We start from the raw sequence: 17,922 nt of genomic DNA on the forward strand, positions 1-17,922 counted from the left end.
ACTCACCACTTAACAATCTCTACTTCTGAATGCCAATAGTTCTTATCTTCTATATTATCACTTTGCAGTTATCATGTCCTTTTTTTTAATTTTTTTTGTTTTTGGTATATTTTTCTAGATAGAGGTTCTATCTCCAAAAGAACCTGTTTAAGTCTCTCACGGAAGAGAACATGGACATTCCCAGTGCTTGGAACATCAAGATTGACAGGCACTCCCTAAATATATATTATTGCATCTAGTCAAACCCCAAACTAGCCATATTTTCCATAACTCCACCACAGCCACCCTCCCGTTTGAAAATGCCCCAAAACAAGTCAGAGACAAACTAAAATGTCTGTGTCTGAAGCAGTATATATTGACATAGCTTAAAAGAAACCCAGTATCGAAAGATGGGGATTCATTCACTGGAAAAAAATTACTGTTCTTACTCTTTAAAATAATACATGCCTCATTTCAGCATATTTCATTAACAGAAGCATTAATATAGATTTGCCTATCTGAAAAAGGATTTAGCAAAGGACATTTCTCCTTGCCCATGGGACAGCTGAAGAGGTGTAATTTAACAGCTTTCAGAGGCCCGTCACTGTGGTGATTGAGGTGGACAGAAGGCATGGACATGACCAAGGCCCTTAAAAGACACAAACAGGTGGAGAGTGTGCTGGGGGTGGGCAGAGGGCTGGGGACTACAAAAGCAGGAGGCTCGCTTGGAGAGCAGGGACAAGAGAAGGCAGAGGGTGAGGCTGGCAAGGAGCAGGAAGAGGGGAGGGGACATGGGACGCAAAGTTGCAGCCGAACAGGACACAAGAGGAGGTTAAGTAACAATCAAAAACAGACCTAAGAGAAAGACAGGCAGCTGAGAGGAGGGAGCACAGGCGAGAGATGACAGACCATTGGGGCCAGGGGCATACATACAGGAAGACAAAGATGGTTCCTCTGTGTGTGACTAGAAGGCCAGCGATTCAAAGGAGAAGAGTAAAAGGAAAGAAAACAGGGTATAAGTGAGGAGACAAAACAAGTAATAAGTGCACAGATACTAGTTAAATGCTTTCAAAATCACCAGGCTGTTAGGCTGAGTTGGAGGAAGCCTCACAGCCATACCCAGGAGGGGACCCTCAGTAAGACAGAGGCAGGCAATTTAAGTAGCTAGCTACTGAGGTAAAAATGAAAAAAAAAAAAAAAATAGAAAATGGAAAAGGTGAGAAGCAGGAGAAGGAAAACCCAAAGGAGACACTGGCCCAGAAACCTTTTTAACTTTCTGTAAGAATCTTCAAGGCCCCAAACTAGGCCAAGATTCTGACTGACATTTCTGAGCTCACCAGCTGCTGTTTCCTTGAGAGAATTCTGACAGGAAGGCATAGAAATGCAAGCCAACACTGCCAGCTCTGAAAAAAAAAAAAACACACAAATAATAACAACCCATGCTCTAAACACCTCAATGGGGCCGAAGCCTGCCAGGGAAGAAGGCGCACCGCGGAGGGACCCGCCTGCAACTTTCCCCCAGGTATGTACTGAGCTGTTCCCAGCCTGCTTTCTCCTCTAATTGTCCTCTGGCCGTTCCTGCCTTGCCCATCTGTCTTGCTTTCTTTGTGAATTTTCGGGAAGACCCGCAGGCGGTCTGCTTCTGTCATCTGAAGCCAGCACAGCGGCAGTGTCTATGCAAGCAGGTGAAGCCCCACATTCTGCTTATCACATGGGCGGGGGAGGACCGCTGGAATCCAAGTCTGTCAGGCAGACCTGGGAGAGGGGAAATGAAGGAGAGAAATCACCCCTGCCCACATTTTCAGTGCATGGGAATGATTTGTTGGCTATGCAGACAGTGGACTGGTTTCTGTGTGCTGGGTTTGAAGCAAAGGAAGGAGGGTGGGCGTGGAGATTAAAGGACAGTGAAACACAGCTCAGCTTGAGGGGACAGATCTGGTGCAAATAGCCTAGGAGCTAGTCAGTTACCTAAAGAAGAGCTAGGGTTTTAGGAGGGATGCATGGACACTTGACAGCACATGACCTTGAACTTTCCGCTTCCCCTTTCAATGCCTTGGTAAAATACTTTGAATGTAGGTTGAAATTTCCCTAAAGCAACTCAAAGGACTTCATTTCTAATATGTAATTCATCTCAAATATTCCATCACTGAATGAGAGTAGTTTCTTTGGACAACCCCACAGACATCCCCACTAACATAGTGTGAAATGTTACATCTTCCTAGAAAACTAAGAAAGCTAAGTCCCTGAGCAATGTTATTTCTTTGGAAAACTAGGACAAGAACCAGATTCTCTGATGTGTCCCCTGGACCTTAAGCAATTCTTAATGACCACTCAGTGTAATGGGTGCACTTTTTTAAGAAGTAAGAGTTTTTGGAGCTAAAGAGCATTATCATTAGTCTGGATTATTACATTATGTTATGTTATATAATCATGATAATCCCTCCGCAAATATGAGGTCATGTGAGTCAGTGAACCCCCTGCTGGGCTGTCTTTCCCTCAAGCTGAAAACTCCTAGGGACTTAGTAATTCAGCAACTTCGTAATTTCACAGACAGGGGTTCCCCTCTCTTTGCAGTGTTGACTATCTGTCTACCCCCATAGGTATACAACCACACCCCTGAAGAGGACCTCCACCTTCCTGGCTTCTGCATGGCTTTACTCTTTTTCCTTATCCCCCATTTTTAGGAAGCTCAGAACATAACGGCCAATTCCTTACCCTCTAATTGTTCTGCCTCAGAAACATGGAACTAGAGCAGTGGTTCTCAAAGTGTGGTCCCCAAACAGCATCAGAATCACCTGGGAACCTGTTAGGAATGCAAATTCTTAGATCCTACTCCAGACCTCCAGAATTAGAAACTCGGGAGGCTGGGGCCAAGCATTCTGTGCTTGAGCAAGCCCTCCAGATGACTGACACATTAAATCAGGAGGTTACGATTTTTTTTTCTTTTAATGTTTACTTATTTTTGAGAGAGAGAGAGAGAGAGAGAGAGACAGAGTGTGAGTGGGGGAGGGGCAGACAGAGAGGGAGACAGAATCTGCAGCAGGCTCCAGGCTCTGAGCTGTCAGCAGAGCCCCACACAGGGCTCAAACCCACAAACTGTGAGATCATGACCTAAGCCACAGTCAGACACTTAACCCACTGAACCACCCAGGCACCCAGGAGGTTACAGTGTTTTAAAGTAACCTTTTCCCTTTAACACGCAGAGCTCAGCTCTCCGTATAGGTGTGACTCCAGTCACCTATAGAGGTATGGCTTCTAAAAGAGACCCACAAACAACCACCTCTCAGTCAGTGCCTTGTGTCCTTCATCTGGAAAATAGGAATATTTCTAACACAAGCCACCTGTTGCAGCACTGAGTGAGGTGGTGGTATTTTATCTGTTCCGCCCTTCCTGTGCAAAAGACCTTCCCTGGATTGTGCGGGAAATCACAAAAGAAGTAATCAGGATCCCGGCCCTGTGAGAGGAGATGTATGAGTTAGAGGTACACAAGGAATCCATCAGCAAAGTAAGACGGGTCATGTGCCCCAGCACAGGTCCAAACAATAGCAACTAAGAAGAGAACAAGAGAAAACTTTCTGGAGACTGTGTCTTTTGAAATTAAAAGAAAAACATTTTTAATGTTTATTTTATTTTTGAGAGACAGAATGTGAGTGGGGGAGCAGCAGAGAGAGGGGGAGACACAGAATCAGAAGCAGGCTCCAGGCCCTGAGCTGTCAGCACGGAGCCCGACACGGGGCTCCAACGCTAGAGCTGTGAGATCATGACCTGAGCCGAAGTCAGATGCTTAACTGACTGAGCAACCTGGGTGCACCAAGAATGTGTCTTTTGAACTGAGGCTTAAAAAGAGAGTAATTTTAACTAGTGCAGATGAGCAAAGAGAAAAGAATATTCCAGAGGGAAGCTGAGCAAAGGGAACATTGGAAAGATAAGACATTGGTGGGCTGGTGTGGACAATAGTGCCTGCTCTTCTTTCTGTTCCTAAGAGGTTAGCTGTTCGTGTTACGGAGAGGCATCACCTCATTTCTGGGTCTAACTCTTTGCCCCCGAGTTTGCACAAATTCTTTCTGTAATCCAAACTATGTAATGTTTCTTTACTGTAAAATGAGTCCTTCCCACTATACCCAATTTTGTTACTTTAGCATCCGTCTCCCCCCCCCCCCGTATTATTAGATCAATGTTTTTCAAAATCCTCTGCCTGCTTGCTATAGAATAAATTAGAAGTGACTGCAAAAATGCAGATTCCTGGGCCTTGGCCCAGATGGCTTCTTTCAGTATCTTTGAGAACAAGTCAAAAGCATCTACATTTTGACAAGCACCCTTGTGACCCTAATGTTCAATCAAGTTTGAAAGCAATGCTTCCAGAGCTGCCCTTTGCCAAATTTGCCAAGCATCACATGGCAGATTGTGGAGATTGTGAGTCCATGGCTGTGGAGTGAGGTGGAGGGAAAGAAGTTTTAACAAGTGCTTCTGTGGCACCAAGGATCAGGCCAGGTTGGGAAATACCGTGTGTTAGAATGAATAGGTGCTTTGGCTTAGAGAGGAACTCCCAAGTCATAGGTCAGCCATTCGCTAGCTGTGTGATTTGGGAGAGTTCCTTAACCACTCACTCTGTGCTTCCAAGTTACTTAACCTGCTGGAGACAGTCTTATCCTATGTAATAAACTGTACTTCACAGAATTGCCGGAAGTGTGAATAAGTAACTGCCTTAGTATAGCACTGGCTCCCTCTCTACCCCTGTTCCATCTCGCCTGAAGTCCCAGCTCTGGCTTTCCAGCTCTGATGAGAAGCAGGGCAAGGACAACAGTGATGGGGAAATGCCACCAATCCTTACCTCTACAGAGAGTGGTGGCAGGACAGGGAGAGAAGATTGACTCCTGGAGCTAGCCTTGCTCTTGGCTGCCCTGGGAAGCCGAAATGGGACCCATGCCCATGATTGAATCAACATTCAGAACTGGCTAGTCCTCTAAAAATAGCTAGACATTCTGGCTGAGCCTTAGGAAAAATGAGGTCCTATCCCAACATACTACCCCACGCTTGCCTTAAAAGGAGGGCCCTCTGCTTTATTTCCTACCTCCTCGGCCAGATGACGGTAAGCCCCAAATAATTTGGCTTGTACCTTGGTAAACTCCAGAATAGCTTATTTCATGGGCAGCTACCAAGAATACCCATAGTGATAGCAGTCCATAAGGTCACAAGTGCTCAGATTTTGGGAATGACCAAATCTTTTCTGTACATATGAAAATATCAAAAATTGTTTTTTATAGGTAATTTTTATAGGCAAGCCAAAATTGCAAGCAGAAATATTTTTGATAATATTTAAGCTTTCTCGAGTATCTTACTACCACTCCTTTCACAATAACAATTGTCATGTTAATGAAACTCTTTAAAGTAGATCAAATATAGGGACTTCCCATGCAGTGAGTAGTTTCGGTTGCTGTATTCATATTAAGTATATATGAAATAATAGTAATCGTAGTAAGAGGCCACTTCTTATACTGTGTTCATGGGACCTTACATAAGTGTATCTCATTGAAGCCTCCTGTTGAGTAAGCGTTATTATTCTCACTTTACAGATTAGGAGACTGAGGCTCAGAGAGGATAAGTGGCTTGCTCAAGGTCACAGAGCCAGAATGCACAGATGCCCACGCCATGCTCTTCCTCCCTACTGCCTCCAATAAAGATTACATCATGTTACTTACATTGGTTAGTTACACTGTGTTCTCCCTCTCTTAACCCATCCTGGATGTGTCCCAAATCCAAGAGTCTTTCTGCTGACCATCAATGGGAAATCCCCATTCTCACTTCTCCGTGATGCTGTGTCTGTCATTTATGTTCAAATGCTGCCCTGCTCAGAGAAAGAAATAGGAAAAAACCTGTGATTGCTGCTTATGCTTTCGATGATGCTTTTACTGTTACTTAAGTCCTGGAAGCTTTGTAACTATACTTGCTTCCCAGGAGCTAGGGAAAGGACCCTTTTCTAATTTAAGGCTTTGAACAATTGTCTGATTACAGGGCAGAGGGAGGGAAATAAATCTTGTTTTCAATAACATATTGAATGACATTTTCTATTGCCATCGGCCTGTTCTCCTAGGAAACTCAAGACCCTCACATATGCTATCTCATTAATCTTCAGCCCATCCTATGGTGGGCAGATGGGGTTACAGCTATTTGCAGACAAGTGGCATGGGATCTGGTACAGGGATGAGGGACAGAAAGGTCACCAATATAACCCATCACACAAGTGGCCAGGTGACACATCGACCCTCCACATGCTTCCTATTAACGCTATCTACCAAATTCAGAAGATTTGGGCAGGTAGGACACCAAATAAAAAATGTGGGAAAAAACTTCCATCCAATTGCCATGTCCATGCCTTTGCCCTGTGCAAAATTCAGAGAAACGTCTTACTATTCCCCAACCTAGATTTCTTACTTACAATCACTCCTGGTCCGAAATGTTTTAATTCTACTGATTGCAATTGTTTGTTTTGTCTTTCCAGCCTAGCTTGTGTGTCATTTTCTAATCTGTTCCATGAATATCTTCCTTTGCATGTTAAGTTAGGTGACCAGGGACAGCATCACAAGGGTTTAGACAACACTTTCATCATAGATGTTCCCATTTCACACTTTCCCTTCAGGTTCAAAATTCTTTGTAGATTCTCAGTTAAAAGAATTTAGGGGGCACCTGGGTGTCTCCACTGGTAGAACATCTGGCTCTTGATTTCGGTTCAGGTCATGATCTCAGGGTTGTGGGGTCGAGCCCTGAGTTGGGCTCTGTGCTGAGCATGGAGCCTACTTGAGATTCTCTCTCTCTCTCTCTCTCTCTCTCTCTCTCTCTTTCTTTCTCTCTCTCTCTCCCTCCCCCCACCCATTCTGCCCCTCTCCTGTTCATGCTCTCTCTCTAAAAGAAAAAAAGAAAAAGAAAAAAGAATTTAAAAAAGGAATTTAGTTTCCGGGACTCAAGAACAATTGAGTAATTGGTTTTTAAAAGCTTGTTGTTGTTGTTGTTTTTCCTGCAGATTTTGAAGTGAACATTTTTTTAAATGTTTATTTATTTTTGAGAGAGAGAGACAGAGTGCAAGCGAGAGAGGGGCAGAGACAGAGGGAGACACAGAATCCGAAGCAGACTCCAGGCTCTGAGCTGACAGCACAGACCCCGATGTGGGGCTCAAATCCACAAACCGTGAGATAGTAACCTGAGCTGAAGTCAGACGCATAAGGAGCCATCCAGGCGCCCCTGAAGTGAACTTTTAAGTAACCTTTTGACCATATAAGGTTGGGCTTGATAAAGACAAAGATATTCATACCCCAATGCTGGGGTAGCACTATCTTGGGTATCTCACATCATTTCCCTGGATATCTATTTCTTTTGTATTCTTACATGAATTAATCACCTTCCGGGTGTCAGTTTACTCAGGAATGGCACGTCTTTTAAACCTGGCTCTTTCTAGTTCTTTGGACCAAAAAACACAATGGTCTTTCTCTCCTGTGCAAACCCTCACTCCTCCAACTGACATGCCAAACACTTCGGAGGATCTTGATCTGACAGATTTTACCAGTTAAAATGAAACTTTACTCAGCTCATACATTCCCCGGTTCACTGGAAGAGATGAGACATTCTCCTCTTCTCAGAGGTACAGGCACATCTTCTCCTCCAGCCCCAGTATCTGTCCTCCCATCAGCCCCTGCTGTTGATTGACCACCACCCCAGACCTGGTGGGGGAAGGGCAGTCCCACATTCTCACTCAGGTGAAGCTTGCATTTGACTATAGGGGAGAGCCATGTTTTCACAGCAGAAGCTTATATAGCCATTGGGTTGAATTAACTGGATGATTCCCAAGACCAGCCAGTGAAGATTTTGACTGGGTTGCCTAGGACATTTTCCTATTTTCCTGAGAAAAAATACGATTTCTAAGCCGCCACCAGCAGCAGCAGCAGCAGCCCAAGTATACAGCCATAGAGGAAAAAGTGGGCTCAGAATTAACCCATAGTGTTCCCTTCCTTCCCTCTCAACTCTTATACCTTCCCAGCCTGTCTCCGTGGGTTGATCAAGACTGACCCTCCAACCCGATTAGTTTTTTTTAAAGGATTACCATGTACATATAGGTAAACCCATTTGTTTCTATGGCCCTTATTTACAAAGCCAGATAAAAATAATAGCTACTTTATAGAGTAGTGAGGATTTAAGGAGATCATATTTGCAAACCACAGAAAATTATCCCTGTTATAGGTATGCTTGAAAAAAAAATTGTTCTCATTTTTAGTACTTTTAGTAGTAGATTTCATTAACTGCCCTTGTCAGTGCCTTGAGCTTCACAACTTCTTTGGGATACAATTCTTCTTTTGGCATCCTCCCTCTTTCCATCCATCTCTCTGTTTCCAGAGAATCAGATGCCATAAAGCTGAAAACCCCATCTCCTTCCAGCCAGGGTGGCCTGTCCAGACCCAGAGTGGCAAGACAGCTGCGAGGGTCCCTCACTGTTCGGTGGCTCAGGCCTCACAGATTGCAGGGCAGGTGAAGGGCCAGGGGGAGCAGAAGCCAAACAAAAAGATCCTTCCCACAATGAACAATCGTGCTTGGAATGCTGCACCGGCAGCTGCAGCCCATCAACACGTGCCCACAACAAATGTACAGTAGGAAACACAGGGGGGCCCGGATGTGTTTCCTTGTGGGAGATGCTCTCTGCACACGTGCAGAGCAGTTCACTGCTGGATTCTCTCTTAAAAAAAAGAAAAAAAATTCCTTTGTGGGATTCCAAACACTAAAAAAGAGTCATATTGAAATATATAAAGCAGTAGCTATTAAAATAATTACTAGTAATAACAAAGATCATAACTGCACCAAAATAAGTCAGTGAAACTTAGGGGCTGCTTATTTCTGAACAAACCGTAGGGGAAGAAATCGAGCCGCTAAAGCACTGTTGTTCCACACCACACTGTTCCAGGGTGGTCTGGGGGCAATGTAGGATGGCAGAGACAAGTCCTTCTTCTAAGTGTCTGCACATCACTGGGGAGGAAAGTGCCGGTGGCCCACATCGGATGTGCAGGGCTGGACGACAGGAGAAGCCAGGTCATGGCCAAGACTGCTTCCCGAGGCCACATGCTTCTTTATATCCCCATACGGATTACGTTGCTATGGAATGTAAGGAAGTGTGTGGTTTCGGCAAGTGCCTCTTCGCAGGCCCACACCGCCCTCAGTGGAGGTTTGACCCCCGCCCTCACAGCTTTGTGCCTCCACCCCACCCTGCCAAGCATTTCCCTCTGCAACCAAGCAGGAGTCTCTGAATCCTGCTGGGCCCCGTCTCCCACTCACCCTTCTCTCCCTCCTGAGGCTGCATGGCTAAGCCCAGCTTCAGGCATGCTGACGGTTGTCCCAGGCTCCCAGATCCCACTCCCCCTGCCACTGGCAGAGAGAGGCCACATCACCTAAAGGTTTTTCACACTGTCATCCCTCACCCTTCAAGTTCTTCCCTCCAGTCATTTTGCTTCTGAAATGGGAGGTTTCGACTAACCAAACTGAATTGTGATTCCTTCCTATCCATCTGCATCACTCCCCGGTAGAACCATCGCTGTCTATGGCACTTCGCGCAGTTCAAGGGCTTTCCCTGCAGGCAGGCAGGAGCTGTGAGGCCCAAGAGACTGCAGTCTGAGTCCCAGGATGTCTCCTGGCTCTGCTCTGCCACTTTGTCCACATCACATCACAGCCTGGTCACAAAGCAGCACTGTGTGAAGCTGCTTGCTGAAGAGGTTTGAGTACTCCTATAGTGATCCACTCACCTAATTGGCTAAGTTCCTTTTTTTTTTTAATTGTTTATTTTTGAGAGAGCACGCGTGCAGGCAGATGAGGGGTAGAGAGAGAGGGAGACAAAGAATCAGAAGCAGGCTCCAGGCTCTGAGCTATCAGCACAGAGCCCCACATGGGGCTTGAACCCATGAACCATGAGGTTACAACCTGAGCCGAAGTCAGATGCTAAGCGTCCCAGCTAAGTTCCCTTCTCCACTCTTCCCTGAACCCCTGTGTCCCCAAGGAGTTGGACTTAGACAGCAATCACCTCCCCCACATTTCAGAATGAGAGAAGAGGCTGAAAGGATCTCTCCCTCCCTCACTTAAACCCCGGCTGTGGATGGCCTCGTGCCTTCCACAGCTCTGCTTCCTGCTGTCGGAGTGCGTGTGTGTGAGACGACAGCTGTGCCACACTCAATCTCTACTGTGGGTTCTTCAGCAGAACCACAGGATTTGACAGATGCGAGCCGAGATGCAAAAGAGAACTGAGAAGCGGCAAAAAGGAGGGCGTGGGAAGAGGAGGAAAGGGAAGGGGAATGCAGAGTGGCTGGAGGTGAAGGGCACCACCCCTCAGAGGTGATGGTGCCAGAGCACACTGGGCCATGCCCCTCCATGGGCTTCCCACTACTAATTCCGGACACCAGGCAAAGGTCTGATGGCCTTCAAGGGCACGCCAACCTGTGCTCCTTGGGGGCTGGAGGGAATTTAGGACAATGTGGGGGAATTACTGGAGATGTGGGGCAGCTGCAAGACTGAACACAGAGACTACAGTTTTAGATCAGTGGTTCTCAGCTGCAGGAGAGGGTGCCCCTCAGAGCACATTGGGCGATGCCTAAGGACATTCCTGGTTGTCACAACTAAGGAGTTGTACCGGCATCTAGTGGGTCCAGACCAGAGATGCTGCTAAACACCCTACGATGTGCAGAAGAGCCCTTCTCAGCAAAGGCTTGCCTGGTCCCAAATGTCCATAGGCTGAGATTGAGAAGCCCTGCCCTAGACAGTGGTGCTTTGAATGAATAAGGTTTCTGATGTGGGCATATTACGGCACACTCAATATTCCAAAGAAACGTACTGCGCTTCTTTTACAAACGTGGGTCAGTCTTCACATCTGTAAAATAGGCAGATGACTCAAAGTTGTACTTCTTAAATATTTTTTTTAACGTTTATTCACTTTTTGAGAGACAGAGACAGAGTGTGAGCAGGGCGGGAGCAAAAAGAGAGGGAGACACAGAATCCGAAGTAGGCTCCAGGCTCTGAGCTGTCAGCACAGAGCCCGATGCAGGGCTCGAACTCACGAACCGTGAGATCATGACCTGAGCTGAAGTCGGATGCTTAACCAACTGAGCCACCCAGGTGCCCCTCAAAGTTGTACTTCTTCCCAGTGACAACCCTTTCTTTTTCTAAATCATACCTGCTCCAGAGATAGTTCTCCTTTTCCTACCCTGAGGTTGGTTTCATTTTATCTACGGGGAAGGGGCCCGTCGCACAGGTGGGGCAGGATGTGAGTAAAGAGAGGAGACAGGTAATGAAGAGTATTGTCCTGAGTTGAAGAAATTGCCCCTCAAGAGGTTTGTTCTGACTTGATGAGCAGGACACATGTACTTTTTCCATCATGATTTCACTGCCTGGCTGACCTCCGCCCCCACCGCTGCCTCCTCCCATGCTCCCCACGAGCAGCTGAGAAGCACAAGGTTAGCCAGAGGAAGAGCTTGTGGGCAGCAGCCCCAAGGCCCCTATGTCATTGATGTGAAGTGGAGGGAGAAGGTAAGATGCCTAACTGCGGAACCAGGAGGATGCATGCCAAGGCAAAGGGGATGCAGTACAAGAAAGAAGCTTCAACATGGCTCCACACAAACAATCTAGGTGGTGTGGCCCCTGCTCCCACCTCCCTCCACCATCAAAGTGTGCTTTTCCCTAGTTGCCACATCTACAGTGCCTTGTTGATGGCATGGACTTCTGGAATATCTGACTTATTTCAGACAGTCCATTTGGCATATGTCTGCTTGACAGGGTAAACCAGTTCTACTTTTCCTGATCAGTGATTCCCACAACTTCAGAGATGAAATGAAAATACTTGCAGCCAAGGGAAGGGAAATATGTGAAGAACAGGCTGAAGTTGGGAGTGAAACCTTTGGCCTCAAAAGCAGGCACACTTGTCTCCAGGACTTTCCCACCATGCTTGAAAGTGTCTACTGAGCCCACTAGGGACTTAGCACTGAGCACCTTTCCTTTGTTATCATTAGGTCTGACACTGAGGCGACAAGGTAGGTATGCTCCCTGACTGTACAGATATGGACACTGAGGATTACAGAATTTATGTCGCTTCCCCAAAGCAAAAGAGTCAGGAAGCATCAGCGGAATTTGAACCCAGATAAGTGTGACCCCAAGGCCACATGCTCTCCACTCTATTACACTTCTCTTCATCGGGAAAAGGAAATTAAAAGAACAGTCAAGAATAGCCCTAAAGGGAGAAAGACAGCCTTCTGGCATTCTTCAAACTCTCCTTTCTGCCTGCCTCTTGCCCTACCTGCTCAAATACATCATGACAATAGCCAGGCTGCATATCTGGGGAATGTCTCCTTCTTGATCAGCTTTCTGTCCCCTTGATCACACTTCCCCAGAAACAGGCAGAAACTAGTGGCCCATCTGCTAATCCAATAGTCTCAACCTTCAGCTACATCAGAATCACCTGACTGGCAGGTAACACAAATGCCTGGACCCACCCCCAGTGTTTTGGGCTGGTAAATGTTACCTTCCTTTTCGAGGTCAACGTACAAGTTCTTACACACTGAGATCCAGCCTTCTCCTTTAGAAACTACAAGAATCAAAGATATCCCCACCTCCCTTGAGAAACTATTTAGTCAATTCTATACATTTGTCAAAAAAAAAAAAACAACCTCAGTGTCTATCACTAGGAGAATGACTAAATAAGTTGTAATATATTCACACGGTAGAAAACCATAAACAATGAAAATTAATAAGCTATAGCTGCCATATCAATATGGATGAATTTTACAATATCATTTTAAGTGTAAATACCAAATCATAGAGGAATACCTATGGTGTGGTACCATTATATAAGAAAGCAAGCAATATGTTGTTTAGGGATAAAGGTATAAATGGTAAAAACTATAAAAAATAACATTTAAATTATTTTTTAAAAAGGAATTCAGAATAATAGTTGCCTCTGAGGGGAAACTAAAGAGATAAATTGGGAAATGCATTTAGAAAGCCTCAAAAGTATTGGTAAAGTTCTTTTCCTAAGGTAGATGGTTATTTGTGGGTATTGGTTTTATCATTATGTGTCATAGCTTACATATGTATTACATGTATTCTTTTATAAGTACGTCATATTTGAATTAAAATTATAAATTTTAATTTATTTTAAAAATTAAAATGTAAGATATTCAAAGAATAAAGACCAAAATGTTATCTGATTTTGGAAGATGGGAGGAGAGAGAATTATGGAAGACTTTCATTTTCCATATTGTACAATTCATTATCATTTTAGTTCCTCACAGTGTTTATATTTGAAAAAAGAATAAGGATAGAAGAAAGAAGGTAAAACAGAGTCATGTAATGCAGAGGACAAGTCATGTGTGGCTTTCACAAGCCCTGTGAGAGGGCATTCTGGCGTGGCAAGTTACCAGGATTTGATTCATGCTAATGCTGGTTCTCTCTGTGTTGCAGGTTTGGAAAAGCGATGTGTGGCTATACCAAGGAATCCTCACCTTAGAGGCTACAGTCACCTCCCAAGGGAGCTGCCCCCTGCTCTGGCTGGTCAAACGGAACCAAGTCCGTCTTCCTGAGAGGTTTGGTCCCCTTCAACCAGCTACAGCAGGGCTGGCAATGCCCAGTCCTTGGAGAAACAGAAGAGATTCACCGGAAGCTGAAATTACCTACTAATGCTTCCCTTAAGAAAATGACTCTGATTTTGTCATATACTCTCAGGCTCCCAGCAAGGGAGAAGAGAGGAGCCCTGGGTTCCAAAAGTGGACAAGATTTTCAGGCTCAACACATGGAGCTCTGTGCCCTTGCAACCACAATTAGACCTACTCACAGGCTCTTGATACACACATCATCAGTAAAGATTTTGAGGATCGAATTTGTACCAGCCAGGGGAAGAGCATGGGACCTAGAAGACAGGGCTCCTGCTCACATGGGGCTAACAGTCTGAGTAAAGAAATCAGACATATGAATATGGCACAATTTAATGAAATTGCAGGTCAAAGCATGCCTAGTGCTAAGACACAATTCTTCTTACATAGACCGTCAAATATGCCTGGCATATGGCAGGCATCAAATCCCCAACCATCCATTCAGCCCAAGATACCTGTTTACTAAGCAATATACACATGACTCAATTTCCTGATCTGTAGAATGGGGATAATAATCATAACACCCACCACATATGGTTTTATGTGCAATGAAATGAGAATACATGTAAAGGAGTTAGAAAGCTCTCAATAATTATTACTTGTTATTAATAGAATAACCTGACCTGTCTTTCCAATTTCTCTTCCAAAATGTATATCTCTGACATTGCACCTAGGAGGGTGCCCAGAACTTAGCTAGAGCTCAGTAACATTTGTTATTTGAATTCCAGAAACATGTGTGACTCACATGCTGCACTCTGACACAGGGCGGGCTCATAATGCCCAGAGCCCACCAAGTCTCCGCACGGGAGATGTGGTGCTTTTCTGCATGCGTCTTGGAACCTGGGAGCCCTGGGTTTGGATCCTGCCCCTCTCATTTATTTGCCCTGCTACAGCCTCTCTGAACTTCAGTTAACATTGCATGAACCTTAGTTTCCTCATCTGCAAAATGGGGACAATGATACTTAACTTCAAATTGCTTTAAGGATTTAAAATGGTAATGTTGGGACGCCTGGGTGGCTCAGTCGGTTAAGTGTCCCACTTCGGCTCAGGTCATGATCTCACATGTCAGTGTCTGTGCTGACAGCTCAGGGCCTGGAGCCTGCTTTGGATTCTGTGTCTCCCTCTCTCTCTGCCCCTCCCCCACTCGTCCTCTCCCTCTCTCTCTCTCTCTCAAAAATAAACACTTAAAAAATTTTTTTAAATAAAATAAAAGGGTAATGTTGATGAAGAGCCAAATCTAAGCCCTCAAGAAATGGCATCTGTTGTTGTTTTACTATCGTATGTGGCGACAGCTCGAGGACAGTATCGTGTCCGCAGGCCTGACAAGGGGGAGATGAGATTTTAGAAAATAAAAAAGAATTCAGGAAATAAAAAAAAAAAAACCTCACTATAGGATCTTTTTCTTTTCCAACTATTAATTCTACTATCATGTAACATGCATCCATCCTTACATGAGTTACGAGTTACTAGTATGTAGTACGTTTTACTTAAACAAAAAAAAGGTTCCTTCATGAGACTGATAGTATCATCCTAAAGAAATATCCTGCCTGGAAAGCCTTCCTTTGTGGACGGCACTGAGATGCTAGTCTGTAACCACCTACCCTCCTGAGTTCATGGAGGCCACAGAGTGTGTATTTCAAAGGTGTGGAGTTTAGACCTAAGTGCAGGAGCCAGAGTGCCCAGGCTCAAATCCCAGCATTCCTACCCCCCACCAGCTGTGCCACTTTGGGAAAATTACTTGACTTCTCTGGCTCTCCATTGCTTCATATGTAGAATGGAGATATTAAAAATAGCATCTACCTCATAGGGTTTTTGTGAGAATGAAATAAAAAGACAAGTAAGCGTATAAAACTAGTGCTGGGTGCATAATAAGCTTTTAAGGGTTTTTATCTTTGACAATGTACCTGAAATGTTCCTGACACTAAATTGGTGTTCAATAAACACTTATTTAATAAATCACCTTTTTCTTTTTTTATTCTAATCACAAACTATGGGATCATGCAATTTCTGGTTCAACTATTTCTGCTTATCTCTTTAGACATGGCACACTGGGGACACTTGGGGGACTCAGTCAGCTGAGCATCCAACTCGTGATTCCGGCCCAGGTCATGATCTTATGATTGGTGAGATCAAGCCCCAGATAGGGCTTTGGGCTGACAGTGTGAAGCCTGCTTGGTATTCTCTCTCCTTCTCTCTGTCCCTCCCCTGCTCACTCTTGCATGCTCTCGCTCCTCTCTTTCTCTCTTTCAAAATAAATAAATTAACTTTTAAAAATAAATAAATAAACATAGCACACTGATGCAAACCAGTAGTGAGGGGTGGGATGCTGGCCAGCTCTGTCTCCCCAGTTCTGCAGTGATGGAGCTTCCCCAAGAGCTAGACACATGCCTCTGGGGGCAGCAGCAGGGGGACCCTAAAGTTCAGTGATAGAGCTCTGAAGCAGACACCCAAAGAACAGAGGGTTCAATGACATGAAAACAAATATGACATAGTCCAAGACTAGATGTACTTAACAAAGAAAGGACCTTTTCCCTGTGTGAGAGCAGAGGTCACGTAGGTAAAGATTAGATGAACAATGACAGGTACAGGTGGTAGGAGACCAAAGAAAGGGCCACTTTCAAATCTGGGATTTTATGGCTAAAATACCTGATGAAACTGGACAGGACCATGTAAGTCTAAGATAAATGATGTCTTCCTCTAGGTTAGGGAGCTTAACTTGAAAAACTCCTAGCCACCCCCACCAACTCTGGGTGATTTTGGAAACAACTCGGTACCCACAGCAGGTCATAGGACTTCTGACAAGAGTCAGAGAACGTGGGGTAAATATTACCGCCCAAATTCCCACAGCCTGGCCCTGGACCACCCCCATCTTTGAAGGCCACGGGATGAAAACAGTCCCAGCCATAGCCTCCATCCAAACGCAACCCTGAGAATACAACCGCAATGCAAGTTCCTGTCTGATCTTCATAAAACTCGAAGAGAAGCAAATGTACCTCTGCTCCTGCTAGCCTCTGCCAAAGAGAATGGCAGAATCTTTAAGAAAATGTGTATTTTCTGCTAAGTGTGAATGTTCGTGATAACTTTTTCTAAAGGTCCCACAAGACCAAACTGCATTTCAGTAAGGAATCCAGCTCAGTCACAGAGTCAGGGCATCGTGCCCTAGGCTCGTTCCTGCTCATCCTGCCACAGCCCCTTTTCAGAGCAGAAATCTAGGTTAGGCCACCCAGCGGGGCATGTGGTTTTGCTGCTGCTGCTGTGTCCCTTCATGAATGTTCCTGTATAATCATCATTCCTGTGCCAGGAAGAGGCAGCACATGACATCACAGTGGTCAAAACTGACAACTCTGGGTCACCTTCAAAGGCATCCCACCCCCACATGCGGCAAGCATGCTCTCTAAGAGGGAAAAAATGATACCACAAAAAGTGCTGAAGGAGCTCTTCCCCACAGGAGTTGATGGAAAATAGTGCTGGGGCGATCGATCTTGCAGAAATTCAGAACAAACAGGAAAATCCCATTAGATGAGGTTCATCAAGGTTTTCTTTGTGCTGGCAAGACTGTTGCCCAACAGGCAGCTCTTACACTGCAGTGGAGACTGAGTCTTGGTATTTACTCTCTAGAGCACAATCTAGCAACACATATCCATTGAGGATGCTATTATCTTCTCTGTCCCGAATCCTCCCCTCCTCTGGTAACAGCTCTGCCCCTCTTTAGTGAACACTCTCCTTAAAATTCTTCCTCCACTCTACTCACCAGGTTTCTGTGAAAACCTTTCATGACCACACACTGCTAAGTAGTCCCAGCGAGACTTTTGTGGGAATTTGGGCTGCGGTCTATAAAAAAAGGGATATACTTCCTTGGAGACCTAACATGGAAGGATGAAAAGCTCCACAACTAATCCTAGTATGTCCCCCAGTGTTCACTAAAAGAGAATAAACCAGTTACATCAAAAACAAAAAACAAAAAGCAAAAGAACAAAAAACAAAAAAACAACAATGATGACAACAACAACAAAAAAAAAAAAAAAAAGAGAGAGAGAGAGAGAGAGAGGAAGAGAAGAGATACAGAGTCCTGGAGGCATTTATGTCCTGGACCCACTTATTCCCAAGACCCAGTTCCTATATCCTATACCCCTTTTAAGGCACTTACCACTGAAATGCTGTCACTTGGAAACAAAATACATATTGTTTAGTGACAAATAGCATGATCTAATTTTATTTTAAAAAAACATACTTTATGTATGGGTTGAGAAAAATGCAGAAGCATCTAGAACAAAGTTTCAAT

At 44.8% G+C, this 17,922-nt stretch overlaps 1 long non-coding RNA gene across 1 annotated transcript; it reads left to right on the forward strand.

Annotated features, from left to right (window-relative positions):
- Positions 1-560: 560 nt before the first annotated feature.
- Positions 561-15,596, forward strand: LOC123385393. The gene is made up of 2 exons (XR_006597829.1): positions 561-1,501; positions 13,453-15,596. It is a non-coding gene; the product is annotated as an uncharacterized LOC123385393 (long non-coding RNA).
- The last annotated feature ends 2,326 nt before the right edge of the window (positions 15,597-17,922 follow it).

This window comes from Felis catus, chromosome B2 (assembly GCF_018350175.1).
Source record: "Felis catus isolate Fca126 chromosome B2, F.catus_Fca126_mat1.0, whole genome shotgun sequence".
In the NCBI taxonomy this organism is placed as follows: Eukaryota; Metazoa; Chordata; class Mammalia; order Carnivora; family Felidae; genus Felis; species Felis catus.